This window comes from Echinops telfairi, unplaced genomic scaffold, assembly GCF_000313985.2.
Source record: "Echinops telfairi isolate 266 unplaced genomic scaffold, ASM31398v2 ScPeMD7_18;HRSCAF=68, whole genome shotgun sequence".
Taxonomy (NCBI): domain Eukaryota; kingdom Metazoa; phylum Chordata; class Mammalia; order Afrosoricida; family Tenrecidae; genus Echinops; species Echinops telfairi.
Window position 1 is genome coordinate 28232960 of NW_022103915.1, and position 7486 is coordinate 28240445.

At 59.9% G+C, this 7486-nt stretch overlaps 1 protein-coding gene across 3 annotated transcripts in view; it reads right to left on the reverse strand.

Annotated features, from left to right (window-relative positions):
- Positions 1–6389, reverse strand: part of TMEM63C (transmembrane protein 63C) — a 72450-nt gene extending 66061 nt beyond the window's left edge. For 2 of the 3 annotated variants that reach the window (XM_045288074.1, XM_045288072.1), the window contains exon 1: positions 6324–6389. The gene's annotated coding sequence lies outside the window, so the exon portion shown is untranslated. The other variant, XM_045288073.1, reaches the window with a different exon arrangement.
- Between the last annotated feature and the right edge of the window lie 1097 nt (positions 6390–7486).

The following is a 7486-nucleotide window of genomic DNA, read 5'->3' on the forward strand; positions in this document are numbered from 1 at the left end:
TTTTACACAATTGATGTATGTATGGATTGTGATAAGAGTTGTATGAGCCCCTAATAAAATGATTAAAAAAAAAAAAAAAGAATGGCCAGGGTGTGGACTTTTAAAATGGCAAAGTGATTGGATTGAAGCCCAAAGGGAGCGCGTATGCCGCATATAAGGAGGCAGGAGTGCAGACCCCGGGGCTCTGAGGAGGGACAAGAGGAACAAGGTCAGAGTGGCCTCCAAGATGATTCAGCAGCAGCAGCAGGTGAGCCGGGACACCAGCCCCGGCCCTGGTCCATCCACCCCACCCACTGCCCTCGGGTGGATTCCAACTCATAGCGACCCTACAGGACAGAGTTGAGCTGCCCCTCAGTGTCTCAGAGACTCAATCTTGCCCAGAGCAAACTGCTGCATCTTTCCCCCAAGGAGCAGCTGGGGTGTTTGAACCGCCAACCCCAAGGCTGGCGACCCAATGCTTAACCCACTGTGGGATCAAGGCTCTTTCCGTCATCACTCAGATGGTGGGAAAAGGAGCAGGGGCTTCCTCCCAGGCCCACAGGGCAGTGTGGGGCCCTCCTGCCGCTCTGTGCAGCCACAGGACCGGGCTGCAGCCTGTACAGCCCTCTGCCCCTGGACCGCCCCAGCTGATCTGCCCCAGAGCACCTGGAGCAGGGACCCCTCCACGAAGCGCTGTCCTCAGCCTGCTCCTCCAGCTGGCCTCAGCCCCTGGGAGACACCCTCAGGGGTCACCAGGTGGGGGTGGGGGCGAGGTGAGAGAGGGGAGACTCCTACCTTGCCTGTCATGGCTCTCCTGAGAGGAGCTACACCACATCAGGCCCTGGCTCTGGGCACCCTGCCCAGCCTGGAGGGCATAACCTTCACTTCCCAGTTCTCTCTCTTCAGCAACTTCAGCAAAACCACCTGGACAGCAGGAGGTCATTGGGGATGTCTTTGCTAGGGGCAGAGCAGCAGGACACTACGACTGACCGCAGGCCAGTTTGGGTGCTGCTGCTGTTTGTGTGTGTGTGTGTCTGTCTGAGCCTCAGTTTTCCTACCCATCAAATGGGCCACTTACAGCTCTACCTCTCTTCTGAAGCATGAAAAAACAAACCAACAAAAAAACCCAAACCAACCAACCCCACAGCTGTTGAGCCGATTTGGAGGCACGGAAACCTTAAAGGACAGTGCAGAATGGCTCCCTGGGGCTTCCATGCCTGTAAGTCTTTATGGGAGCAGCCTCATCTTTTTTTGAGGAGCAGTTGGTGGGTTTGAAGTGTCAACCTTTCCGTTCACAGCCCAGCACTTAACCCATTGCACGACCAGGGGCTCCTTCCTAGGGCACGAAAAGATTCCCAAACTCCAAACTAAACGGGCTACCATCGTGTTCGTACTGACTCGGGGACAGTCAGTCCTACAGGACCGAGCAGATCTGCCCCTTTTGGTTTCCAAGGCCGTGAATCTTCACAGGGGCAGAAAGCCTCATCTTTCTCCTGGGTATTGGCTTGTGGGCTTGAACTGCTGACCTTGTGGTGAGCAGCTCAGCTTGTCATCCACTAGGCCACCAGGGCTCCCAGTGAAAGGAGTATCTCCATGTGCTAACAAGGATCAAGAAGTCAGTGCGGGGTGCCAGGGTCACAGTTCAGGCTGCTGTTCTCCTAGTGCCCGAGACCAAAGGGAAACAGGACAACTCATGGCCGGCAAGTCAATGCCGACTGGCAGCAACCCCACAGACAGCAGGACCGGCCCTGTGCCTTTCCCAGACGGTAACTCTTTACGGGAGTAGAAAGCCTCCTTTTATCTCCCATGGAGCGGCTGCTAATTTTGAACTGCTGCTCTTGTAGTTAGCAGCCCAGTGTATAACCACCTGGCCACCTGGGCTCCTCAGTGCCTGAGAAGGTCCCCTAGAGCCTGACCTTGTACAGGTCTGCTCATCAGGTGCAGTCCCACCCAGGGGAGATCCTAGAGGTCCCCCTCCCTGACACACATCCCAGCCTCTGCTTCTGAGCAGACCTCCCCCCTCTGCCAGGTCCAGGGATCCGATGCTCTTTGGAAGGGAACAATTCGGCACCGTCTGGAGGGAGGGAGTCAACATGGTTGGTCAGCCAGTGCCACCAAAGCATCCAGCCACCCAGATTGGTCCCTGGCCCCTGGGCAGGCAGAGGGATGAGTCAATAGACAGAAGGGAGCCCACAGTCAGACCCTGTGCCAGGTGCCTTCCAGCATCTTCCCAGCCATCCTCCCCACAACCTTCCTGAGGCTCCAGAGGAGACGCTTGAGGAGAAGCAGGCAGGCCATGAGGCAGGAAACCCTGATCCCCAGGTCAGTGCCCCCCAAGCAGCATCTCTGTGAGCACCAGCGCTCCAGGCTCTAGGCCTGCACCAAAGCACCGCTGATTTCCCAAGGGCCCTGGGCAGCTGTCCTTTTGCTCTCTATGGCATTTCTAGCCTATGGCCACTCAGATACCCCGAGATGGGGAGGCCTCACCACCCCAAAGCCAGCAGTCACGTTGCTGTTAGGAACCACCGGGTCTAGTCTGATTCCCGGAGACCTCTTATGACGGAGCCGAGCTGCCCGTGACGTTGCCGTCCTTCTTGGTTTACGCCCTGGGCTGTGATCTGCAAGGTCTGCAGTTTGAAACCACCAGCTGCTCGTTAGGAGAAAGACAGGGCCTTCTACCCCAGTAAGCAGTCACAGCCCCAGAATCTCAGAGGCAGTTCCACCCTGACCTTCCAGGGCCGCTGTGAATCAGAATTGACTCGATGGTGAGCTTCAACCTTCGTTTGCAGCCAAGCATTTAACTTTTGTGCTCCAGGGCTCCTTACACAGCCCCATCTCCAGCCAGCTGGCCGCACGCAGGTCCAGCTCGCTGGCCTGTGTGGTCAAAGGCCTTCAGGTCCCTTGCTCTTGTGCTAGCACTCCAAGGCCTGAGGCCAGTGTCCCTCCCTCCAACTGAGACTCAGCCAGAGTGGGGAGAAGGCTCCTGTCCCCAGGGCCACCTTCCTGGATGAGGCTGCTCTGGGATGAGGAAGAAGCTGGCCTGAGCCCTATGCCTCTGTTCCTCTGAGGACACCTGTCCTGGCAAGAACCAAGGCTTGTGGTTGCAGGCCTGCACCTTCACTCATCCTCAGCCCAGCTCTTTCAGGCGTATCTCGGAGGTGCTCATGCCGGACCACAGAGTGGAAGCAGGGCAGAGCAGACAGTGGGGACCCAGGACACTTGGGTCCTTGTCCTGGTTTTCTAAGTAGGTCTATGCCCCAGTTTCCAAAGAACTTCCCTCTGCTGGACCTGAACCGGCTAGCACAAGCACAAGGAAGAGCAAGGACAAGGACACGCCATACTTCCAGAGCTGCCCACGTCCTCGTGGCCTCGGTGACCCTGGGCTCTCGTCTCCACTCGCCCCGTAACAACATTTTGCATGAGTTGCGCCAGGCAACTCCCAAATCACAATGTGGACGGACCTGTGTTCACGCCATGGTGCTGATGCTGAGTGAGATGCTCAACCATCGCTCACCCAGGAGGAGGAAGTGGAGAGGGCACCAGGGCCCCACCTCAGGCAACAGTGCACTTAGAGCTGCTGACCGCTCAGGAAGCAATCTCTTCCCCTAAGCACTTACACAGCTTCTCCCAAGGCGGGCCTGTCCTGGGCCTTCCTGCACAGCAGCTCTGGGCCTGTCCTTAGCTCCTTGGTTGCCCCTCTGGCCCTTCCCTGGAAGAAGCTGTGGTATAGACTCAGAGCCTGGACCCATCTGAGCCAGTGGGGCGGATGCAGCCCTGGCTCCATTGTGCCTTGAAAACCAGCCCTTTACAGTGGTGGAAATCCTGATAGCCACTGCAGATGGCCAAAACACAAGCTGAAGTGGGCTGGGGTGCAGTCTGGGGACAGTCTGCCTTCCGAGCCAACAAGGGTGCCCCAGAGAGCAAGGGTAACCTACACTGAAGGGACAATGAGTTTCTCCACCAAGGCAGGAAGCAGATGGCTTTGACCTAGACCAGCGTCTCAGAAATAACACTTCCTGTCAGTAATAAACATTTGATAGTGTTCCAAAGCTCCTCCCCCTGCCCCCACCCATCTGGGGACGGTGTTTTCATTCCCAGCTGTCAGGTAGAGCAACAGACCGACTGCCAGAGTGCCAACCCACAGGGGGCCCTGGCCCACAAATAAGCCCTCTGCTCCCCAAGTCTGCTGCTCCTCCCCGAACCAGTGAGGTCTCCCCAATGCTGGGCCTACCTAAGCAAGCCTGGGGGGAGCGGGGTGGTACACACACGCGCACACACACCTATCCTTCTCTGGGTGCAGGGCTAGGAGGGGGGCAAACACACACACATTCTCCCTCTGGTGTGGCGAGTCCCCTCTCTGGGACCCCTCCCCCTTCCCCAGATCACCAGTGATGACCAGGGAGGGCCGTGCAGCTGAGGTGGCTGAGTTCACAGAAAAGTGGCCACTTGGGTGCCAGGAATACAATCACCCCCTTTCTCTCAGAATCATGTCCAGCCTGAGCCCCCATCCTGGGATGCCCTTAGAGAGATCACTGAGGCCCGAGACCCAGGTAGGTGTCTGCCCTCGGCTGTGCTCGGAATGGCGGGAAAGAGGGCAGCAGCAGTACCTGCTCGTGGGCCCGGACAGGCCATAGACACTCCATAGCCCCTGTAGGGCATGATGGGAAGACAGCAGGGTGATTCTGGCTCCCTGCTTCAAGCTTCTTGCTCCCCAAGTAACTAGAAACTGTGCGTCTTAAAGGGGAGTCACTCCCACCCTCACGTTTCAGGGCTGGGGCTGGGGCAGGGAGGGGAAGGGGAGAGGGGAGGCAGTTAAGTTCAGTCTGCCAGGGGCCAGGGAAGGCCGGAGCCCAGGAGCTCCAGCCTCTGCTGTTGTGAAGGTAAGGGACCAGGAGCACCTCGCTGTCCCTTCTGTGCCTCAGTTCCCTCGTGTGCACAGTGACAGTGGCTGGCTCCAGCTCTACAATGCTGCAACTCACCTCCTGCCTCAGTTTCCCTCTGGGGAAAGGCATTTGCCTCCGAAAGAGAGAGGAAAAGGTGAGTTCAGGAGTTCATGTCCACGACCAACAGAGCACCACTGTTTCTAATGCAATCCATCCGGGGACAGGGGACACAGATAAGCTGGTACCCATAGAGGAAGGGGGGACACTGTCCCTCTGGAGTTTCACAGGTCAGTACAGGACAAAGTCCACCTGCTGGGATGATCGGTACCACCCACCCCACCGCAGACTGGCCACTTCCACCAGCCTCCGTCAAGGCTGACACTTGGACAGAAGTGGGAACAGGAAGGTCCTAAGCCTTTTCTCTCCCCCACGCATCTTGTCCCCACCCCCACCCTCCACCCCCAAGGGTAGCAGGGTCCCCAAGTTCCTTCTGTTCCAACAAGCAAGTCCCTGCTGTCACCAGCCTGTTCTGATCTCAGTGTTCACACCCATGACACCCGAGCCCAGGGCCAAGCTGTGACTGCCGCCTCCTCATGGATGAGGAAAGGGGGTGTCGAGTGGGGAGGCAGAGCCAGAACAGCCCTTACGTAGCAGAGAGCAGAGGGCAGCCCAGCTCTGCCCACTGCTGAGTGGCCTTGGTCAAGCCACAGCACCTCTGGGCCTCAGTTTCCCCAGGACCGTGACCCAAACCAAAAGTTCCTCACTTAAGGCCAATGTGAGGCTGGAGTCACTGAGTGAGGGGGTGGGGCGGGGCGGGGCGGGGGATGGTGGAGTAAGCACCCGTTGCCTCTGGGGGCCCAGAAGGCCGGTCCACCAGGAATCCCAGACCCCCTTCCAGTTGGATCACAGCATCGACAGGCGTGGCCAAACGGGGTGGGGTGACGGTGGGGCTGACCTGGGGGAGTGCGGGAGGGGGCACCTCCTTCCTGTGCAGCCTTGAGAGTGGCAGTGCCGGGGGAATCCCTGGGTGGGGGTGGTCCTGAGAGGTAACTCCCACTTGGCTGTCAGGCAGGGAGCCAGCCGGCGCCCAGTGAAGATGAACCGACTCAGCCATCACCCTCTGGGGCAAGGGGGTGGGGGTGGGCTCAGGCCACCCTTCGCCGGGTACAAGCTGGGGGCGAGCCGGCCCGGTGTGATAAGGGACTGTGGCGCAGTCACCCCCACCCCCACATCTCCGAGTGCGAGGTTCCCTCGGGCTCCTTCCACTCACACCCCGCACCCCGCCCTCCCCAGGCCCAGAGTCCGGATTCTGCGCCCCTTCTCCGGGCCGGCTCAGCGCGGCTCCTGCCCCCCACCCCACCCCCACCCCCATCCCCACCCAGCGTGCTCACCACATCTGCGCCCTCGGCGCCTCGGCCCCTGGCTCCAGACCGCCGGTGCCACGGGCGACACGCTCCCTACCTGGGAGGAGACTGCCAGCGGGGCGTCCGTCTGCTCCCCCCCCTCCTCCTGCTCCTCCTCACGGCCCCACCTGGTCAGGGACTGTCAGCAAATTCCCCTCCGCCTCACCGGGGAGCGGCGTCCCGGCTCCTCCCCAGCAGGAGCCACCTCGGCCCCGCCCCGCGGCTGCTCGGACCCGGGGGGCACCCGGGCTGGAGGGGAGGATCGGCGGCTCCGCCCCCAGACCGGCTGGCTGCCAGGAACCATCTGCAAATTACCGTCGCCGCGAGCACACCGCGGCCGGTCGCTGGCTGCGGGCTCCGCGGCACCCACGGAGGCGCTGGCCTTCCTGGGTCTCGGCAGCTGTCTCCGGCTCTCTGCCCACCAGATCCCTCCCCACCCACACCCCTGGCTCTCCTGGGAGGAATGCCTCCTCCCGCGTCCCCCGACCCTCACCAGACAGGAACAAGGAAAGACACACAAGCGCACAGAGGGAGCATCCTAGTCTGGCCTGGGGATGCCCAGCTCTGGTACCCAGCTCTGGCTCTTTCTTCCTGGGCAAGAAAAGGCCTACAAACTGGCCGCGCCTCTCCCCAGGCGCTTTCCTGCGGGCCATAGGCCTCCGCAGATCCATCCTTCTCGAAGCTGTCCGTGCCCCAGCGACGCTGCTAGACCCTGGGGGCAGGTGCCAGTGTGTGAACCCCCAAAAGATCAAGTCGGAACCAGAACTGTCCCCGGACCAGGCCGGTTTGTTTGTTGACTAAGCATTCTATGAGCTTGCAGAACAGGAAGTAGCTGATGGGGGGTGGGGGATCCAGTGCTCAGAACAGCCTCTGAACTCAGCTTCCTTTCAACAAGTTTTAGAATGGGAAGATATTGATCAAGAGCAAGATGATAAGGAGATAGAGGAGGCTGCGGTGAACACAAGGTCATCAGATGCCCAGAAGAGGGGGGGGGCCCTCTGCCCCTCCTCGCGCCCCCCGCCCCTCCCCCCCGGTGCCCCCCCCCGCCCCCCGCAAGGGATAGCTATGCTTTTACAGGTTGGTTGGCCTAAACCAACAAGTCCACCAGACCCCCACAACAGCACTGTCAAGCCCCTACCTACCCCAGGCACGGGTCTCTCAGCCTCCTTTCCCCCAGCTACTCCATGGAAACCCACGAGCAACCACTAAACGGATTCTGTT